At 39.7% G+C, this 22,890-nt stretch overlaps 1 long non-coding RNA gene across 1 annotated transcript in view; it reads left to right on the forward strand.

The window, feature by feature from the left end:
* The window catches only part of LOC145515820 (uncharacterized), a 54,286-nt gene extending 33,338 nt beyond the window's left edge, over positions 1 to 20,948 (forward strand). The window contains exon 2 of the long non-coding RNA XR_014061029.1: positions 18,356 to 20,948. This is a non-coding gene — a long non-coding RNA (uncharacterized LOC145515820). The remainder of the gene's footprint in view (positions 1 to 18,355) is intronic.
* Positions 20,949 to 22,890: the final 1,942 nt, after the last annotated feature.

Raw genomic sequence — 22,890 nt, forward strand, 5'->3', positions numbered from 1 at the left:
GGAAGATCCCCTAGAGAAAGAAATGGCAACCCTCTCCAGGTTTCTTGCCTGGGAAATCTCATGGGTGGAGGAGCCTGGCAGGCTGCAGTCCATAGGGTCACAAAGAGTCGGACATGGCTGAGCACGGACACTCATATAGGAGCTGATTAGTCCCTGGGTGACTCAAGAGTTCAGGAGCAGTGTTTTGTATTATTTGAAGCCACTCTATTTTGTAAGCACTTTCAAAGCTTTTCACTAAAGGAGCCCCTTCCTGGTATGACAGAGCATTAGTGGAATCCCTTCTTCTCCACTCCTCTGTGCCCACAGGCTGCTTCCCCACCAGAAATCCTTCCTCATCAGACAGCCCCACTCAGCTGACATTCCCCTGTAGTGGTGGTGGTTTAGTCCCTAAGTCGTGTCCGACTCTTGTAATCCCATGATCTGTAGCCTACCAGGCTTCTCTGTCCATGGGATTCTCCAGGCAAGAATACTGGAGTGGGTTGCCATTGCCTTCTCCAGGGGATCTTCCTGACTCAGGGATCAAACCAGGGTCTCCTGCATTGCAGGCAGATTCTTTACCCACTGAGCCACCAGGGAAGCCCGCATACCTCCTAGTAGACCGTAATCTTCAATAGGGAAGGGAAGGGGTTGTTTTCCAACTTGTCCACCTGCCTCTGATGCCGAGGCACTTGTAGAAGTTACAGGTGAGGCAACTGCTCTGTGAATCTTGAGTGCCTGAAATTACTACATAGGAATGCCCAACCCTCCTCTCCTTGCAACCTTCACAGCTCTGTATCTGCACTTCTCTCCCAGACATATCGTGTTCTCCTGGAAGGTAGGGACTGCATCCACCTCCTCCTTGTCATCCTCCCAATGCTGAGAACATGGTCGGTGTTGCATAAATAGATGCTGTTAAATGAATGAGAGGAAGGAGACAGAGAGTGTGAGATAACAGAAAATATGTTTTGGTCTCTGCCTTTGGTTCCTGTCATGAGGTTCCTGAAACCCTGGTAACTTTCTGGGTGGTAGAGTATCTTTGGTTCTAATGAAGTGACTCTGGGCGGGGCGGAGGGTGGGGGGCGGCACTCCTGGATGACCACTGGCCACCAGAGAGACCAAGCCGTGATTAGAAGCTTAGAATTTTCAGCCCCACCCCTGATTCTCTTGAAAAGGAAGAAAATGAAGTTAATGATAGATCATGTCTGTGTGATGAAGCCACCACAAAAATCCCAAAAGTACAGGGTTCAGAGAACTTCCAGGTTGGTGAACACATCCACGTACCAGGAGGGTGAAGCACCCTAACTCTACAGACACAGAAGCTCCTGGACTTGGGACCCTCCCGGATCTTGCCCTGTGTGTCTCTACATCTGGCTGCTTATCGTATTTATTATATCCTTTTATAATCTGGTAAATGTAAGTAACCACTTTCCTGAGTTTTGTGAGCTCCTCTAGCAAATTAATTGAGCCCAAAGAAAGGGTTGTGGGTTGTTGGAGCTGAAGCTCCAATACTCTGGCCACCTGATTCAAAGAGCCGACTCACTGAAAAAGACCCCAGTGCTGGGAGAGATTGAAGGCAAAAAGAGAAGGGGGTGGCAGAGGATGAGATAGCATCTAACATGAATGGACTCAGTGGACATGAATTTGAGCAAACTCTGGGAGAGGGTGAAGGACAGGGAAGCCTGGAGTGCTGCAGTCCATGGGGTCACAAATTTGGACACGAATTAGTGACTGAACAACAATAACAACAAAGAGAGGGTCGTGGGAGCTTCTGATTTATAGCTGATTCATCAGAAGCACAGGTGGCAACCCGGACTTGTAACTCGCATCTAAAGGCAGGGTGGGGGTTGGGGCAGCCTTGTGAGACTGAGCCCTTAACCGTGGGATCTGACAATATCTTCAGGTTGATGGTGGCAGAATTGAGTTAAATGTTAGAACATCCAGCTGATGTTGCAGACTTGCCTGCTGTGGGAACCACCCCCGACACACACACACACACCTGGTGACCAGAAGCATGAGAAGTGTTCCATGTGAAAGTAAAAGAGAAAGACACAGGAGGAGGAAGGACCGAGTTTTCTTCTTAATAGAGAGAGACTGCTAAGATAATGACAATGAAGGTTTATTTCACTGTTAGGATATTGTCACAAGAAGCTGGTGGTGAGTGGGGTGTGTGAAGCTCCTCTGGGTGGTAACCTTTACCAAGGGTGGCCCCGTAGGGAATAAGTGCCCTCTCTCTTTCCAGTCTTGAGCTGGAGAATCCCTGGGGGCTGAACCCCCACTAAAAGCCAGAGGCAAAGGAACCCATTAATGTGGACCACCTGGGCCAGCCCTGAGGGTGGAGAGCTGGGTAAAGAGGATGTGGAAGGGCAAAAGGAGCAGGCTTGGCTCTCCAGGGGAGGGGAAGTGGGTCTCATTTCTCAGCAGTGTTCTCTGATGGGTACGAAAAAGGGCCTTCATCTGCTTTGCCCATTCCGTTGCTTGGGCAGACAGATTCTGTTGCATTTTATATTCCCACAGAAGACAGACAAAGACTCAGGTAGGGTCCTGCTCAGACAAACCGTGGTCATCCCCACACCACACCTTCCTACACCCCAGCCTCAGAAGGGAGATCAGAAGTCATATGTTTAAAATCACAACCAGGCTCCATCCCCAAACTCATTTGGGATTACCGAGGTCAGAGTGCATGGGAAGGAAAAAAAGCAGATTTCTCTTTGAGTTAAAAGTTTTCAACATACAAGCTACTCTTCTATGCATGTTGCTTTTGGAGACAAAGGGCAGTTGGAAAATTAGGAAGTAGCTTTTTATTTTTCCTTTTTCTTCTTATTTGATGCTAGTGTCTTAAGAATCTGAATTTATATTAAAAATGTGAAAGTGCCAAACCTCAAAGCAAGTCCGTGCAGCCAAAATAAGTGGAAAGGGAGTGGAGAAGAAACAAGGAGGCGAGGTTGTGATGTGGCATGGCGCAGGAGGCCCTGTGGGCCTGCTCATCTGGAATTCTGCAGCACAGGTTGTGTGGGATCACAACGCTTTCCGGCACTTGTTCATATCTTATTGCCACGGGTGAGATGCGAGGCCAACAGCAGCATCCCACACATTCAAAAGACCTGCATTGCTGGTGGACAGCTTGGACCGGGTCTCTGTTGAGAAGTCCGAGTCTTGGGGAATGCCTTATCACCCAGCAGGTCCCCCTGTTATCTCCATAAAGTGGGGACCTCCCCTCTCAGGGTCCTGTCAAACACCTCCCTTTCTGGGGCAGTTTTTGTAGCTTTCTCTTCCACCATCTGTCTCCCTCTCTCTATATAAATGTATATCATGGTGATGTGTCCAGATCTAGGTTATTCATTTTAATTATTGAATATATTTCATCATATGACTGTACTGCATTTTTTCATTGGAATATAATTGCTTTATAACGTGTTAGTTTCTGCGGTACAATAACGTGAATCAGCCATGTGTATACATGTACTACATTTTATTTATCCATTGCTCAGTTAATGAAAGTTTAGGGTAGTCCCAGTTTGGGGCTAATAGACAATGCTGCAGGTAACACATTTTAGAATTTCCTTGTGCACCAGCCTGGGGCACTCTGGGGAACGAAGCTAAAAGCAGAACTTGCAGGTAATGTGTTAGTGCATCCTCAACTTGCTGAATTCTTGCCCAATTCACCTCCAAATTCTGCTGTGAAGGTACAGTCGGAGGGGGAACACAGAACTGGTTCCATTTCCAACATCCTTGCCAACAGCTGATGTCATCAGATGCTTGTTACATTTTGCCATTCTGATTTATGTTGCCCTATTTAATAGTAAGCTTGAATATCTTTTTACATATTTATGGACTTTATTCTTTCTTTCTCATTTATGATTTGCCTGATGATATCTTGACTTGTTTCTATTAGATTATTCATATTTTTCTTATTTATAACAGTTTGCGAAATACTCGGGATATGATTTTTGTTGCTGTTGTTATAGGAGTTGTAAATATCTCCTCCAAGCTTGTGGACTGTGGGTTTTCTTTTGACTGGACTGTGGCTTTTTTTGTTTATTTTGATTTGGTTTTTAACATTGCTAGTGGTGTCTTTTGATGTGCAGAACTTTAAAATTTTAATGTGGTTAAAGTCTCTCTTTCTTTTGTGGTTTGTAATTTTTCTATTTTATTCAGAAAATCCTTCTCTAACCTCAATGACATAAAAATATTTTCCTATACTTTTTCTTAATTCAAATGGATTGAGGCATAATTTACACACAATAAAATGCACCCATTTGAAGTGTAGTGCCTGCCACATTTTGACAAATGTATACAACCATGTAACCCTGTCCCCTAAAGAAAATATAGAATGTTACCTCATACCTGCCCAGACAAACTGTCTTCCTACTCTCCAACCCTAGGCAATGACTCATCAACTTTCTGTCACTATAAACAAGCTTAACTTTCCCAGATTTCATATCAATAAAATATATGGCACATAGATAGACTTCTGGCTTCTTCTTGTGCAACATCATGGTTTCGACTTTCATCCATTCTGTCACATGTACATCCTTTTTATTGCTGAGTAGTATTCCATTGAATGGATATAACACAATTTATTTTTCCAGTAAATCTGTTACACATTTATTTCCAATAGGGCTATTATGAATAAAGCTGCTATGAACATTTGTGTGCCAATATTTGTTATGTATATACATTTTGCTGTTTCTTAGGTAAATATCTAGGTGTGGAATCACTGATTCACATATAAGTGTATGTTTAACATTATTATGAAAACTGCTAGGCTGTTTGCAAACAAATTGAACCATTTTACACTTCTGAAATATAAGAGAGTTCTAGTTGCTCCACCAAAACTTGGTATGGTCAGTCTTTTTAATTTTAACCCATTTTAGTGGGTGTTTAGTGGTATCTTATTGTGGTCTTAATTGATATTTCCCTAATGATTAATAATGTTGAACATCTGTTCATGTGTTTCTTGGCCTGTGAAATGTCTATTCATATCTTTTTCCCATTTTCATTTTGGGTTGTTTGTCTTATTGAATCATTTGTAGATATTATGAAGTCCTTTGTAAGACATGTGTTAAGAACATTTACTCTCCACTTATGTCTTGAATTTTTGTTTTTTGACAGCATCTTTCAGAAAGCAGAAGTTTTTTTTCATTTTGATAAAATCCAGTTTGTCAGAACTGTCTTTTATGAAAATAAAATATGTCCTATTCAACACATCTTTGCTTACCCCAAGCTCACAAAGATTTTCTCCTATGTTTACTACTGTAGATTTTATAATTTTACATTTAGGTCTATTAATCTATTTGAAGTTAATTTTTGTGTATGTTGTGAGATAAGGGTTGAGCTGATTTTTTCCCCCTACATATGTCCAATTGTTCTGGCACCATCTGTTGTAAAGACTATCATTTTCCCAATCAAATAACCTTAGAACTTATGTCAAAAATCAAGTAACTGAAAAAAAAAAATCAAGTAACTATTTAAGTGAGGGTCTATTTCTGGACCTCTGTTCTGATCTGGTTTTCAGAATCTATATCCAGTTATCTATACGTCTATCCTGACACCAGTTGTCCATTTAAAAAAAAATCATTTCTTTCTTTATTTTTGGCTGTGCTGGGTCTTTGTTGCTACACAGGCTTTTATCTAGTCGGGGCAAGTGGGGGGCTCCTCTCTCGTTTGGTGCCTGGGCTTCTCATTACAGTGGCTTCTCCTGTTGTGGTACGTGGACTCTAGGTACGTGAGCTCAGTAGTTGTAACACATGGGCTCAGTAGTTGTGGCTCTGGGCCTAGTTGCTCCACAGCATGTGGGATCCTCCTGGGTAAGGGATTAAACCCGTGTCTCTTGCACTGGCAGTCAGATTCTTCACCACTGAGTCACCAAGGAAACCTCATGCTGTCCTGGTTACTATAGTTTTACCAAAAGTCTTGAAGTGAGTTAGCACAAGTCCTCCAACTTTTCTCTCCTTTTTTTCAAAATTGTCTTGGATGTTCTAGATCTTTACATTTCCATATAAACTTTAGAGTAAGCTGTCCCATTCAACCCAAACATAAAAGCCCACTGACATTTTTAATTGGGATTGTTTTGAATCTGTATATCCACTTGGAAAGAATTGACATTTTAACTATATTGAGTCTTCAATCAATGAACATGGAATATTTCTGCACTTATTTAGGTCTTCTTTATCTCAAAAGATGGCAGAGGATGAGATGGTTGGATGGCATCACCGACTCGATGGACATGGGTTTGGGTAAACTCCGGGAGTTGGTGATGGACAGGGAGGCCTGGCATGCTGCGATTCATGGGGTCACAAAGAGTCGGACATGACTGAGCGACTGAACTATCTCAAAAGTGTTTTGTAGTTTTAAATATAAAAGTCTTGAAAATCTATTGTTAAATTTGTTGTTGTTTAGGCTTCCCAATGATTCAGTAGGTAAAGAATCTGCCTGCAATGCAGGAGACACAAGAGATGCAGGTTTGATTCCTGGGTTTGGAATATCCTCCAGAGAAGGGCATCACAACCTACTCCAGTATTCTTGGCTGGAGAATCCCACAGTCAAAGAATCTCAAAGAGTTGGATACAACTGAATGACTAAACACACAGACACACACACTTACAGTCACTAAATTGTGTCCAACTCTTTGCAGCTTCGTGAACTGTAGCCCACCAGGCTCCTCTGTCCATGGGACTTCCCATGCAAGAGTACTGGAGTGGGCTGCCATTTCCTTCTGCAGGGGACCTTCCTGACTCAGGGATCGAACCTGAGTCCCTTATATTGGCAGGTGGATTCTTTACCACTGAGTCACCAGCAAAGCCCCCATTGTTAAAATTAGTCCTATATAATTTCATGGTTTTAGGTGCTATTGTAAATTTTTAAAAACTTAACTTTTCAATTGTTTGTTGCTAATATGCAAAAAAGCTGGGTTTTTAATACTGAATTGAACTCTGAGGCTTTACTAAATTCACTTATTATTTCTAGTAGGCTTTTGAACATTTCTTAGGATTTTTGTGTATGATATTATGTCATCTTTGAAGAAAAAATCCTTCCTAAACAAGATGTCTGTGTTAAATTTTCTGACCTATTTCATTGACTAGGATATTCAATACAGTGTTAAATAGAAGTGGGGTGAGAGTGGAAATCTTGTTATTCCTGACCTCAGAATGAAAACATGCAGTGTGATGTTAGGTGTAGCCCAATAAAGAGATACCCTTTATTGGGCTCAAGACGTTCCTTTCTAGTCCTTGTTTGCTGAGCTTTTTCTGTTTCATAAATGAATGATGTATTTTGTCAAAAGCTTCTTTTTGCATCTATTGAGATGGTCATATGAATTTTTCTCCTTTATTCCATTAACAAAATGAATTGCATTGATTTTTAAAATGTTAAACCAATCTTAACATTCCTCAGGAAAACCACATTTGGTCATCTATTGTTGGAATTAACTTGCTCGTATTTTGTTGAAGACTTATACGCCAATGTTAATGAAGTATATCAGGCTGGAGTATTCTTTTCTTGTAATGTATGTGTTTGGTTTCATTCAGTTCAGTTCAGTTCAGTCGCTCAGTCATGTCCAACTCTTTGCAACCCCATGGACCACAGCACGCCAGGCCTCCCTGTCCATCACCAACTCCCAGAGTCTACTCAAACTCATCTCCATTGAGTCAGTGATGCCATCCAACCATCTCATCCTCTGTCATCCCCTTCTCCTCCTGCCCCCAATCCTTCCCAGCATTAGGGTCTTTTCCAGTGAGTCAGTTCTTCACATCAGGTGGCCAAAGTATTGGAGTTTCAGCTTCAACATCAGTCCTTCCAATGAACACTCAGGACTGATCTCCTCTAGGATGGACTGGTTGGATCTCCTTGCAGTCCAAGGGACTCTCAAGAGTCTTCTCCAACACCACAGTTCAAAAGCATCAATTCTTCAGCGCTTAGCTTTCTTTATAGTCCAACTCTCACATCCATACATGACTACTGGAAAAACCATAGCTTTGACTAGATGGGCCTTTGTTGGTAAAGTAATGTCTCTGCTTTTTAATATTCTGTCTAGGTTGGTCATAACTTTCCTTCTAAGGAGTAAGCACCTTTTAATTTCATGGCTGCATTATCAGGTTAATATTGGCTTCATAAAATGAGTTGGAAAGTGGTTCCTTTCTTCTGTATTTCCTGAAAACAATTTATGTATCCTTATGAATGATTTCTTAAGTGTTTCACAGAAATAATCAGTGAAGCCACCTAGGCCCAGTAATTTTGTCAGTTTTAAAAGTTGCTGTTCTGTTGCTAATCATATCAGACTTCAACTCCATGGACTGAAGCACACCAGGTTTCTCTGTTCTTCACTATCTCCTAAAATCTGCTCAAATTCATGTCCACTTAGTAGGTGATGCTATCAAGCAGTCTCATCCTCTGCTGCCCCCTTGTTCTTTTGCCTTCAATCTTTTCCAGCATCAGGGTCTTTTCCAATGAATTGGCTTTTGCATAATATGGCCAAAGTATTGGAACTTCAGCTTTAGCCTCAGCCCTTCCAATGAATATTCAAAGTTGATTTCCTTTAGGATTGACTGGTTTGATTTCTTTGCAGTCCAAGGGACTCTCAAGAGTCTTCTCTAGCACCATAATTCACAATCATCAATCCTTCAGCACTCAGCTTTCTTTATGGCTCAGCTCTCACATCTGTACGAGACTATTGAAAAAATCATGAAAGTGAAAGTCTCTCAGTCAGGTCTGACTCTTCGTGAGTCCATGGACTGGAGCCTGTCAGGCTCTTCTGTCCATGGAATTCTCCAGGCCAGAATACTGGAGTGGGTAGCCTATCCCTTCTCCAGGGTATCTTTCTGACCCAGGAATAGAACAGAGGTCTCCTGTATTGCAGGCAGATTCTTTACCAGCTGAGCTACCAGGGAAGCCCCCATAGTTTTGACTCTGTGGACCTTTGTCAGTGAAGTGACATCTCTGCTTTTTAATATGCTGTCTAGATTTGGAGGACTGTTTAGAATCTCTGTTTCTTACTGAGTCAGTTTTGTTTCTTTGTATCTTTCAAGCAGCTTGTCCAGTTATCAGCATCATCAAATTTATTGACATAAAGATGTTTGTAATATCCTCATTATTCTTTTAATGTTTGTATATTATTTAGTATGACTTTTCCTTTGCATATGGTGTTGGTAATTATCTTCACTTTTTTTGTGATCAATTTAACCAGAAGTTTTTAGATCTCATTGATTTTTTAAAAAATCGTGTTTTAATGTCATTGATTTTTCCCTATCTATTTGCCATGAAGTGATAGGACCAATGCCATGATCTTTGGATTTTGAATGTTAGTTTTCAGCCAGCTTTTTCACTCTCTTTTTCATCTGCATCAAGATGCTCTTTAGTTCCTCTTCTCTTTCTGCCATTAAAGTGGTATCATCTGCATATCTGAGGTTGTTGATATTTCTCCCAGCAATCTTGATTCCAGCTTGGGATTCATCCCACCTAGAGTTTCACATGATGTACTCTGCATAAGTTAAATAAGCAGGGTGATTTCTTCTTTACTCATTGAGTATTTAAAACTGTATTATTTAATTTACAAATATTCAGGTATTTAATAGATACCTTATTGTTACTGATTTTTAATTTAACATTGTATGATCAGAAAAACCTATTATTTCAATCCTTTTAGATTTATTGAGGCTTGTGTCATATAACAGCCAATAGTCTATTTTGGTGACTGATTACAGTGCACTTGAAATGAATGTGTATTGTTCCATTATTAAGTGTAGTGTTCTATAAATGTCAGTTATGGCAAGATGGTTGATAATGTTCAATTTTCTATACTGCTTGATATTGTTGTACAGATCACTGAAACTGTTCATTTTTAAAAGTTTTTTCTTTCTGCTTAAATTTATTTCTGTGCTTTCAAATTCTGTCTTCATGTTTGCTGGTTTTTATCTTCTTCAGTGTCTATTCTAATATTAATCCCGTCCAGTGAAATTTTCATTTCAGATGTTAATTTTTCATCTCTAGAAGTTCAACTTGGCTTTTCTCTTTATACATTCCATTAGTCTCACTATATTCCCTTTAACTCCTTCAATTTAAAAAATAGCTGATTAAATTTTTGCCTGATAATGTTATCATCTCTATTATTTCTGGTATATTGTATTACCTCATTTTTTTCATGGTTATAGGTCACATTTTCACATACCTAATAATTTTTATTGGATGCTAGACATTGTTTAGTGACTGGATTTTGTTGTCTTCCTTTCAATGAAAGTGAAGTTTTATTTTGACAACCAACCAAGTTACCTGTGGATCATTGGAAGCATTTTTTTTTTTTTTTTTTAACATTTGTTATGCTGGGTCTAGAGTTGTCTTTCTGCTAGGCCTAGTTTGTCTCTGATACTGCACTGTGTTCCTTCTAAGGTATTTACTGAATGGCCTCTGTGTTCAGTGAATTCTCTTCACTCTGCCTGTTAGAATTCTAACATCTTCCAGCTGTGCGTGAGCTCTGGGAATTTTCCCACTTATTGCTTCTTGATAACTGTTCTTTTCAGGTAGTTGCTCTATATCCAGCCTCTTCGAATCTCGCGTTATACATACAGTTTAATTGCAACTAAAGAATCAAGGGAATGCCTATACATATTTCTAGAGATTGTACTGTACATAGCTCCTTTTTCTCTATTGTGTCCTGAAAATTCCAGTCTCCTTCATTTCTCTGAACTCTGTCTCTGTATTCTCAATTGAATAGGAGTGCCTTGCTCTGCTTAAATAATTCCTTCCCCTGTGGCACAGTCCAGAAGGTGCCTCCAAGCAGAAAGCCAAAGTGATTATCAGAGCCCACTTCATCGTTTCCGTTCTCTCAGACATCACAGTCCAGCACTGCCTGTTGTTTGGTGTTAGAAAATAGGTGATTTGGGGGATTCCCAAGTTGCTCAGCGGTAAAGAATCCGCCTGTTGACATGGATCGGGAAGATCCCTGGGTTGGGAAGATTCCCTGGAGAAGGAAATGGCAACCCACTGTAGTTTCTTGCTGGGAAATCCCATGGACAGAAGAACCTGGCAGGCTCAGTCCATGGGGTCACAAAGAGTCAGACTCGGCTTAGCGACGAAACAGCAGCAGCATATCAACTATACCTCAATAAAACTGGATGAGAAAAAAATAGAAGAAAAGTTGCTTTAAAAAACAAAAAAGAAAATGGTGGATTTGTATATTTTGTCCAATTTTATAATTGTTTGTGGTATATGATGGCCAGATGCAGAAATTTACCTATGTTATTTCTTTTAAGTGTTTACATCTTGCTTTTCACATTTAGGATTTTATTTTCATATATACTGTGAAAGGGTAGGGGGAGATGATTTTATTTTTTTCTATGTGTAGTCAGTAGTCCCAACAACACTTATTGAGTAATCCCTTTGTCCACTCATTTTAAAGTCACCTCTCTCACATGTCAAGCTTCTATATTTGCATTCATCACTTCATTCTATTTTGTTTCTTTGGTTCTCGCTGTATTCTTTTTCAAATTGTTTTGGTCAAGCTAAGGCCTATGTCTTCCCATATAAATTTTAGAATAAGTTTGACTTCATCTACAAAAAACCTTGCTGAGAATTTGATAGAAGTTGCATTAAACCTGTAGATCATTTTAGGAAGACTTCACATCTTTACTACATTGTGTCTTCCAGTTAATGAACATAGTATTTCTCTTCAGGTATTTACGTCTTTAATTTCTTTCATCAGCATTTTGTAATTTTCATCAAATAGACCTTTTACAAGTTTTGTTGGATTTATACCTAAGTATTTAATTTTATTTGGTATAATTTTAAATGCTATTGCATTCTTTATTTTAGTTTTAACTTGTTCATGTGAGTATATAGAAATGCAATTGATTTTTGTGTGTTGATGGTGTCTCCTGCAACTGTACTGAACTCATTTATAAGCTCTAGGAGGTGTTTTTGTTTTTGTTGTTTTTCTGTAAATTTCTTGTGATTTTACTCATCAACAACATGTCATATGCAAATAAGAGAATGTTTATTTGTCCCATCCCAATCTGTATGCTTTTAATTTCTTTCTCTGGGCTTCGCTGGCGGCTCAGACAGTAAAGAATCTGCTTGCAATGCAGAAGACCTGGGTTCGATCCCTAGGTCAGGAAGATCCCCTGGAGAAAGGAATGGCTACCCACTCCAGTGTTCTTGCCTGGAGAATTCCATGGAGAGAAGTGGGCTTTTAATTTTTTTTTGTATGCTTTTAATTTCTTTTTCTAGATTCTTGAGATGGAAGCGTAGATGATTTATTTGAGATTTTTCCTTTTTTTCTAATGTAAGCTTTTAGTTGTATAAATTTCCTTCTCATCACTTCTTTAGCTGCATCTCACAAGTTTTGATATGTTGTGTCTTCATTGTTTTCATTTTCACAAAGTGATATATTTCTAAAATTTCTTTTGAGGCTTCTTCTTTGATCCATGGACTGTTTAAAAGTGGGTTGTTTAGTTTCAAAGCATCCAGAGATTTTCTTGTTGTCTTTCTGTTATTGATTTCTAGTTTGATTCCCTTATGGTCAGAGAACACACTCTGTGTGATTTCAATTCTATTAAATTTGTTAAGATTTGTTTTATAACCCAGGATATGGTCAATGTTGGCTGAGCCCATGTGCTCCAGCAAAAATCCCATGGGCCACAACTAAGACCTGACACAGCCAAAATTAATTGGTTAATTAATTTTTAAAAAAGATCTACTCTCTTAACAATTTTAAACTATATAATACAGTATTATTAATTGTAGTCACCATACTTTATATTACCTCTCTCAGGACTTATTTTTTTATAACTAGAACTTTATATCTTTTGACTGCCTTCACCCATTTTCTCCACCCCCAACTTCCTGCCTCTGGCAACCACCAGTCTATTCTCTGTATCTGTGAGTTTAGTTTGTTTTTTGTTTGTTTATATCAGTTTTGTTTTTTAGATTCCACATATAGGTGAAACAGTATTTGTCTTTCTCTGACTTATTTCACTTAGCATAGTGCCCTCAAGTTTCATCCACGTTGTTCCACATGGCAAGATTTCATTCTTTTTATGGTTGAATAATATCCCATTGTATAAATATACCAAATATTCTGTATCCATTATCCATCAATGAACACTTATGTTGTTTCCATGTCTTGGCTAGTATATGAACATGGGTGCAGTGAACATTTTGGGGACATATTTGAGTTAGTGCTTTCATTTTATGCAGATAAATATCCAGAGGTAGAATTGCTGATTCATATGGTAGTTCTATTTTTAATGTTTTGAGAAACCTCCATACTGTTTTCCATAGTGGCTGTACCACTTTACATCCAACCACCCCCACACAATAGTTCCCTTTCTCCACATCCTCGTCAATATTTATTATCTTGTCTTTTTGATAATAGTCATTCTAACAGATATGCAGTGATATCTCATTATGGTTTTGATTTGCATTTCCCTGGTGATTAGTGATGGCCATCTGTATGTCTTCTTTGGAAAAGCACCTATTTAGATCCTCTACCCATTTTTAAATTTTAAATATATATTGAGTTTGCTATATATTTTGGATGTTAACCCTTTATCAGATATATGATTTGCAAGTATTTTCTCCCATTTTGTAGGCTGCCTTTTCATTTGTTGTTTTCTTTTGCCATGCAGGAGCTTTTTAGTTTGATATAGTCCCACTTGTTTATTTTTGCATTTGTTGCCTTTGCTTTTGGTGTCAAATCTAAAAAATCATTGCCAATTTAAAAAAAAAATTAATGTTTGCATGATATGTCTTTTCCATCCTTTTATTTTTAACCTCTCTCTGTTGTTACGTTTGAAGTGAGTTTTTCATAGGCAGCATATCCTTGGGTTGTGCTTTTTTACATGCTCTGTCAATCTCTGTCTTTTAATTTGTGAATTTAGAGCATTCATTTTTAAAGCACTTATTGGTATGTTCGAGTTTAAGTCTGCCATTTTATTATTTGTTTTCTGTTTGTTGTCTCTGATTCTCATTGCTCTGTTTCTTTTTTTCTTACCTTCCCATGGGCTATTTGAGCATTTTTAGAGCTTCGTTTTGAACTCTTTATGATATGTTTGAGTATATCGCTTTGTATAGTTCTCTAAGTATTGCTCTAGGTATTACCATATACATATGGTACATCACAGTCTATTGGTGTCAGTGTTTGACCACTTCAAGTGAAGGGTAGAAACCATACTTCTATTTAGATCCTTTTACCATCTCCACATTTCAAACATAATGGACTTGAGTTTCCTCTCTATATACCAGTTGGTGTTATAACATTTTCTTCAACCACAAAATGTGATCAAAGAGATTCATGAGGTGAAGGAGAGTCTATTGTACTGACTTCTATTTTTTTACCCACTCCATTGTTTTTCTTTCTTTTCTGAATGACTCAGTCTTCTACTTTTATCATTTTCTTTCTGTTTGAAGAGCTTCCTGTAAGGATGGATCTGCAAGCAACAAATTATCTTAGTTTTTCTTTATCTGAGAAGGACTTTCTTTTCTCTTATTCCTGAAAGAATAGTTTCACTGGTTAGAAGATTCATAGTTAATGGTTCTTCAGCACTTGCAAAATGCTGTGCCACTTCCTTCTGACCTCCATGGTTCCAGATGAGAAATTCATTGTTATTTAAATTGATCTTTCTTTACAGGTAATGTGTTGTTCCTCACTGACTGTTTCTATGATTTTTTTTTCATCATTTTTAGTTTTCAGAGGTTTGATGAAGCTATATTTTGGTGTAGATTTCTTCTAGAATTTCTTCTCATATTTTTCAGTCTCACATTCTTTTCTCCTCTCCTTCTTCAACTTGGATCGTATGAATGTTACCTCTTTTGTTATTGTCTCACAGAATTCTGAAGCTCTGTAAATTTTTAATCTGCTTTCTGTCTATTTAGATTGAGTAAATTCTATGGATCTGTCTTCAAGTTCATCATGTCTATCCTCTGTCATCTCCATTTTACTATTGAATCCATTTGGCAAGATTTTTTTCCAGTTGTTGTATTTTTTAGTTTTATAATTTCCATTTGGTTGTCTTTTATTACAGTTATTTTTTGCTAAGATTTTTAATTTTTAAATTTATTCCTAGAGAATTTGTGTTTGTTGAATAATTTTTATGGCATGGCTTTAAAATTGTCAGGTGGTTCTGACATCTAATTCATCTAGTTATTAGAGTCAGTTTTCTCATTTAAACTGTTGTTCTTTGGAATGATGAGTGATTTTTCAGTTGTATCCTACATACGTTTGTCTTTATGTTATGATACTCTTGACTTTTGTATCCAGGTCAAGAAACAACAGTTAGAACCGGACATGGAACACCAGACTGGTTCCAAATAGGGAAAGGAGTACATCAAGGCTGTATATTGTCACCCTGCTTGTTTAACTTATATGAAGAGTGTGTGTGTGTGTGTGTGTGTGCGCGCTCGCGCGCACGCGTGCTTTGTTGCTTAGTTGTGTCTGACTCTTTGCAACCCCATGGACTGTAACCCACCAGGCTCCTCTGTCCATGGGGATTCTCCAGGCAAGAATACTAGAGTGGGTTGCCATACTCTCCTCCAGGGTATCTTCCCAACCCAGGGATCAAACCCAGGTCTCCTGCATTGCAGGCAGATTCTTTACCATCTGAGCCAACCAGAGAAGCCCTATATGCAGAATATATCATGCAAAATGCCAGGCTGGATGAAGCACAAACTGGAATCAGGATTGCCAGGGGAGATATCAATAACCTCAGATGTACAGATAACATCACCCTTACGGCAGAAAGCTAAGAGGAACTAAAGATCCTCTTGATAAAAGTGAAAGGGGAGAGTGAAAAAGCTGGGTTAAAACTCAACATTCAAAAAGCTAAGATTATGGCATCCGGTCCTATCACCTCATGACAAATAGATAGGGAAACAATGGCAACAGTGACAGACTTTATTTTTTTGGACTCCAGATGGTGACTGCAGCCATGAAATTAAAATACACTTGCTCCTTGGAAGAAAAGCTATGACCAACCTAGACAGCATTTTAAAAAAGCAGAGACATTACTTTGCTGACAAAGGTCCGTCTAGTCAAAGCTATGGTTTTTCCAGTAGTCATGTATGGATGTGAGAGTTCGACCATAAAGAAAGCTGAGTGCCGAAGAATTGATGCTTTTGAACTGTGGAGAAGACTCTTGAGAGTCCCTTGGACTGCAAGGAGATCAAAGCAGTCAATCCTAAAGGAAATCAGTCCTGAATATTCATTGGAAAGACTAATGCTTAAGCTGAAGCTCCAGTACTTTGGCCACCTGATGGGAAAACTGACTCACTGGAAAAGACTCTGATGCTGGGAAAGATTGAAGGCAGGAGGAGAAGGGGACAGAGGATGAGATGGTTGGATGGCATCACTGACTCGATGGTCATAAGTTTGCGCAAGCTTGGGGAGTTGGTGATGGACAGGGAAGCCTGGTGTACTGCAGTCCATGGAGTTGCAAAGAGTCAGACATGACTGAGTGACTGAACTAAACTGAACTCTTGACTTATTTAAATCTGTTTAAGCATATAGGTGCTGGTATGTACATCATATGTAGATGTATATGTTTACCAGAAGCTACATGTATCAGTTACAGTGATGGTTTGCTTATAGAATCCTTTCAGTGTGATTCTGGTCTTCTAGCTTCATTCTTCTAGTACTGCTGGTGCTACTGCTCAGTCCCTATTGATGTCATCTGTTGGTGCCATTCCCAAGGCTGCCTGGTATTGCTGCAACATCCTTTTCAGCTGGAGGGTTAGGGATGGGGGACAAAAGCTGCTGGGCCTGGATCTTTTTATGCCTCTAGCTGCTGCTGCCCCTGCAGGTTGACCAGTTCACCAACCTCTGCTCTGGTTGTTCAACTGTTGCAGATGGATCGGATCACCTGCCAGTGCCTCCATTACAGAGCGGGCACTGGGGCTCCCCGCTAAGTCTCTTTGGGCCTTTTCTTTGTCCTTTGTCCAGAAAGAGCAAACCTTCCTTGTCTTTTTTTTTTTTTTTTAAATGTCTGTCGGAAAAAAAAAAACAAAACACGTCTGTCGGTGGTTCTGAGTGGTAGGAAGCTTTGACACCTACTCCTTGTTATATGTGAGATAAAAAAGAAAACTGGAGAAATTCACTGTGTCGTTGTTCCTCAAGTCCTGAAGCCCCTAGCTAGTCCACCTTCTGCTTTCTGACTTTAAGAGTCTTTTAACCGTTGTCTGTTAAATAATTTCCAAGATATTTAGTTATCATTAGAGGGTAGTGTTTTAACACCTTTTCTTTATTCCACTGGTGAGGGAGGTCTTCCTGCCCTAGGTTTGTGGGGATGGTTGAATATACAGCTGCTGAGATGGGCAAATGAGTTCCCCAGGTTTTTAATGGTCACATATAGTCATAGCCTGAGGGAGGGCACCACATGCCGTGTACAGTCATGTCGGGGTTGCCCTTGGGAACAGAGTGGACAAACAGGGGCTGTAGGAGGCAGGCCACATAGTATCAAGAAGATGGGGTGCCCCCTGATTCCCACAGGAGAATGTGATCAACTTGTTTGAATAATTCCATGGTCTGCTAGAGTACTGAAACCTGATACTCAGGATACAAAGGGACCCTGGTCCCTTTGATAAGGAGGTTGTTTGGCTAGGGGATCTTATCTGTGGGAGCAGAGTGAGGAGGGAACTTGCAGTTATGCCATTTGAGGGCCTCCTGATTTTACTAGATGTCAAGACAGCACACCGTATTGAGTCTTACAACATAGAAGCAGAAAAAACTATCATCTTTTGCCAGAACTGGTACTCAAGTTTTATTTTAAAAATTCCTAAGAATTGAATTCTTATCAAATTGTTGTATTCTGATCCAGGTTTGTTTTGACATTAAACCTGCTTTTCTACAGACCTTCTGTTAAAGTTGTGGGTATCTTCTTGGGCTATCGGCATGAATCCTGAGCACACTGAATACAGCTTGCAATGATTTAGAAAGTGTTATTTGGAACTTCCCTTCTGGTCCAGTGACCAAGACTCTGTGCTTCCAGTGTAGAGGGCCCTGGTTCAATCCCTGGTCAGGGAACTAGATCCCACATGTTGCAACTAGGAGTTTGCATGCTATAACTAAAGATCCCATGTGCCACAACTAACAATCCTGTGTGCCAGCACAGCCAAATAAATAAGTAAATAAATATTTTTTTAAAAAATAAAGTGCTATTTTAGTTATGCTTTTAATTGAAAAGTAACATAACCATATTACAGATAATTTGGGAAATATGGAAAAGGAAAAAACCTCTACAGTCATACCGATTATCATTTTAGTGTAATTTCTACAGTCTTTTTTCCACCCAAAATTTAAAACTATAAATATAGACTGCATAGAGTTTGTTCATTTGCTTTTTATGCCTGGTGTTTTATCAGAGATCTTCTCTTTTTCTTTCTTTAACAATTCAAGAAAACATTTATTAGGTGGGGCTGAACTTAAAGAGATGGGAATACCAGACCACCTGACCTGCCTCTTGAGAAACCTGTATGCAGGTCAGGAAACAACAGTTAGAACTGGACATGGAACAACAGACTGGTTCCAAATAGGAAAAGGAGTACGTCAAGGCTGTATATTGTCACCCTGCTTATTTAACTTATATGCAGAGTACATCATGAGAAACGCTGGGTTGGAGGAAGCACAAGCTGAAATCAAGATTGCTGGGAGAAATATCAATAACCTCAGATATGCAGATGACACCACCCTTATGGCAGAAAGTGAAGAAGAACCAAAGAGCCTCTTGATGAAAGTGAAAGAGGAGAGTGAAAAAGTTGGCTTAAAGCTCAACATTCAGAAAACTAAGATCATGGCATCCGGTCCCATCACTTCACGGCAGATAGATGAGGAAACAGTGGAAACAGTGGCTGACTTTATTTTTCTGTGCTCCAAAATCACTGCAGATGGTGATTTCAGCAATGAAATTAAAAGACACTTACTCCTTGGAAGGAAAGTTATGACCAACCTAGACAGCATATTAAAAAGCAGAGACATTACTTTGCCAACAAAGGTCCATCTAGTCAAGGCTATGGTTTTTCCAGTGGTCATGTATGGATGTGAGAGTTGGACTATAAAGAAAGCTGAGCACCAAAGAATTGATGCTTTTGAACTGTGGTGTTGGAGAAGACTCTTGAGAGTCCCTTGGACTGCAAGGAGATCCAACCAGTCCATCCTAAAGGAAATCAGTCCTGGATGTTCATTGGAAGGACTGATGTTGAAGCTGAAACTCCAATACTTTGGCCACTTCATGTGAAGAGCTGACTCATTTGAAAAGACCCTGATGCTGGGAAAGATTGAGGGCAGGAGGAGAAGGGGACGACAGAGGATGAGATGGTTGGATGTCATCACCGACTCAATGAACATTGGTTTGGGTGACTCCTGGAGTTGGTGATGGACAGGGAGGCCTGGCGTGCTGCAATTCATGGGGTCGCAAAAAGTCAGACACGACTGAGCGACTGAACTGAACTGAACAAGGGAGGAAGCTGAGGTCATCCAAGGTACACCTTGCATCCTGAGAGTTGAGCAGGACATCTGCAGAGGAGAGTGTTTCAGTGCACGATGGGGGTGTTGGATCCCATGCTGAATGAGGAGAACATGTGTGCAAGGGTGTGACCTAGCACAGGTGTCAGAGCTGAAGGGGGATGAGGAAGGCATCAGAGGATTTGGGAAGGGGGCAGTGACTGGATACTTGCAGCCTCTGGGAGCTGTGTTTCTCATAGTTGGAAAAGAGAGAATACTAGATTGGAATTATTGGTAAGAACTCATAATTTTCTATATATAGAGAAGTATATGAAAGTGAAAGTGTTAGCCATTCAGTAGTGTCTGACTCTTTGCAACCCCATGGCCTGTAGCCTGCCAGGCTCCTCTATTCACAGAATTCTCCAGTCAAGAATACTGGAGTGGGTAGCCATTCCCTTCTCCAGTGGATCTTCCTGACCTAGGGATCGAACCCATGTCTCCTGCATTGCAGGTGGATTCTTTACCATCTGAGCCACCAGGGAAGTGCATGGAAGTATATAAATATGTATAAAAGCATGAGATGTACACACACACTTATATTCCCTGGCATTGTCCACTGAGAATGTCTGGGAGAAATGATACCCCAGTAGCAAAGAGTATGCTTAGCCCTATATCTTGGTTTCTAAATACTAGTCTCCATTATAAAGAACTAGAGTTCCCTGAAGGAAGGGCACTGTAGGATCAGAGCAGGAAAAATACAAGATGACCTTGTTATGCTAGGAAGCAAGGAGGTATTAAAAATAATGAGGACATGTCAAAAGAATATGAAAGTCAGCATAAAGAAGTTCCTACTGGACAAATCTGGGGTAATTGAAGCGCCAAAGTAAATAAGATAACAGATTATAACCCAATGAATAGAACAGAAGTGGATGACTATGAAGTCACTGACATAAGCAGATAAACAAATAGATGGAAAATTCCACAAAGAACCAAGTATTACATAATTTCAAAGTACTATTCATTACAAAGAGGAAAGGAGTAACTTTAAGGAGGAGAAACCTGGTAGACACCATCTTAATCTGATGATCAAAGTGATCATCTTCAGTAATGCTGCTGCTGCTAAGTCGCTTCAGTCATGTCCGACTCTGTGCGACCCCATAGACGGCAGCCCACCAGGCTCCGCCGTCCCTGGGATTCTCCAGGCAAGAACACTGGAGTGGGTTGCCATTTCCTTCTCCAATGCATGAAAGTGAAAAGTGAAAGTGAAGTTGCTTAGTCGTGTCCAACTCTTAGCGACCCCATGGACTGTAGCCTACCAGGCTCCTCCGTCCATGGGATTTTCCAGGCAAGAGTACTGGAGTGGGGTGCCATTGCCTTCTCCGCTTCAGTAACGGGACAAATAGAAATCATGTACAACCTGGTAGACTGCAATGAGCAAAACAAGAATACCCATCTGGGATAGTCTGGTCAAAAATACATAACCTGAATCTTTATTTTTTTTAATTAAGGTAAAATTCAAGTAACATAAACATCACCATTTTAAAGCAAATGATTCTGTGAAATTTAGTTCATTTGCAATGTTATGGAACTTCCACTTCCATCTAGTTCAAAAATATGTTCATTACTTAAAAAACAACAACAACACCCTACTCATTAAGTAGTAACTCCTTGTTACTACCTACCTCCAGCCCCTGGAAAACACTAACCTGCTTTCTGCCTCTATGGATTTACCTGTTCTGGATATTGCATATAAATGGACTCATATAATATGTAACCTTTTGTGTCTGCCTTCTTTCACCTTAGATAATGCTTTTGAAATTCATCCATGTAGCATATATCAACACCTTTTCATGGCTGAATAGTATTCCATTGTATAGATATACCACCCTTTTATAAAAATTAACTTTTATTGAAGTATGGGCTTCCCTGATAGCTCAGTTGGTAAAGTTGCAATGCAGGAGAACCTGGTTCGATTCCTGGGCCGGGAAGATCCCCTGGAGAAGGGATAGGCTACCCACTCCAGTATTCTTGGGCTTCCCTGTGGCTCAGCTGGTAAAGAGTCCGCCTGCAATGCAGGAGACCTGGGTTAGATCCCTAGGTTGGGAAAATCTCCTGGAGAAGGGAAAGGCTACCCACTCTCGTATTCTGGTCTGGAGAATTCCATGGCCTGTATAGTCCATGGGATTGCAAATAGTCAGACACGACTGAGAAACTTTCACTTTACTTTATTGGAGTACAGTTGATTTACAATGTTGTGTTAGTTTCTGCTTTACAGATAAGTAAATCTGTTATACATGCATATACCCAGTCTTTTAAAAATTCCTTTCTCATATAGATCATTACAGAATATTGAGTAGAGTTCCCTGTGCTATACGGTAGGTTCTGATTTGTTATCTATTTTATATATAGTAGTATGTATATGTCAATCCCAATCTCCCAATTTATCCTTCTCCCTTTTCCCCCTTGGTAACCTTAAGGTTTTTTTCTGTTTTGTGAATAGGTTCATTTACACCATTTTTCTTCACTTTCACCTTCTGTTTCACACCATGTTTTTAAGATTCCACATATATATACCAGGGCTTTTCAGGTGATGCTAGTGGTAAAGAACCCACCTGCCAATGAAGGAGATGTAAAGAGTTGTGGGCTCAATCCCTGGGTCAGGAAGATCCCCTGGAGGAGGGCATGGCAACCCACTCCAGTATTCTTGCCTGGAGAATCTCTTGGACAGCGTAGCCTGGCAGGTTACAGTCCATAGGGTCGCAAAGAGTCAGACATGACTGAAGCCACTTAGCACTGCACACATATATAGCATCTTTTGTTTGTCTCTTCAACCACTGCTGGACGTTTGGGTTGTTTCTATTGTCAGCTGTTGTGAGTAGTGCTGTGCGAGTATTTATTTGGCCATCTGTTTGTAATTCTTTTGAGGATGTACCTAGGAGTAGAATCGCTGGATCATAAATCCTGCTCTTGTCATGAGAACATATCAGTGAGCCAAAATTGAGGGACATTCTGTAAAATAACTGGCTTCTAATCATCAAAAATGTTAAGAATGTGAAAGTTAGGGAAAGATAGGGGAAATTTCCCAAGTGGAGGAACTAAAAAACACGTGGCCATGGCTGCTAAATGCAACACATGATTCTGGACTGGTTACCTTGCTAATAAGAAAGCTATCAGAAGAGGTGGGGACCCAGTGGGTCAGAGGAGTAGATGTTGATAATGTATCAGTGTCCTTGCCTGATGTTTGAGATTGTTTGGTGGCTGTATGAGAGAATGTCCCTGTTTGTGAAAAACACACATTAGTATTTGGGGGTGATGGAACATTATTTCAATGAGTTACTATGAAATGGCTCATCAAAAGAAATAATAATAATTGTTTTACATGGTGCTTGAAACTTCTCTATGGATTTGGGATTGTTTCAAAATGGAAAAACAATTAATTTAAGATATTTCATACATTTTCCTTCAAGGTTGTCCATACTTGTTTCCAATTT

This window comes from Giraffa tippelskirchi, chromosome 7 (assembly GCF_054371585.1).
Source record: "Giraffa tippelskirchi isolate mGirTip1 chromosome 7, T2T-mGirTip1v1.2.pri, whole genome shotgun sequence".
In the NCBI taxonomy this organism is placed as follows: Eukaryota; Metazoa; Chordata; class Mammalia; order Artiodactyla; family Giraffidae; genus Giraffa; species Giraffa tippelskirchi.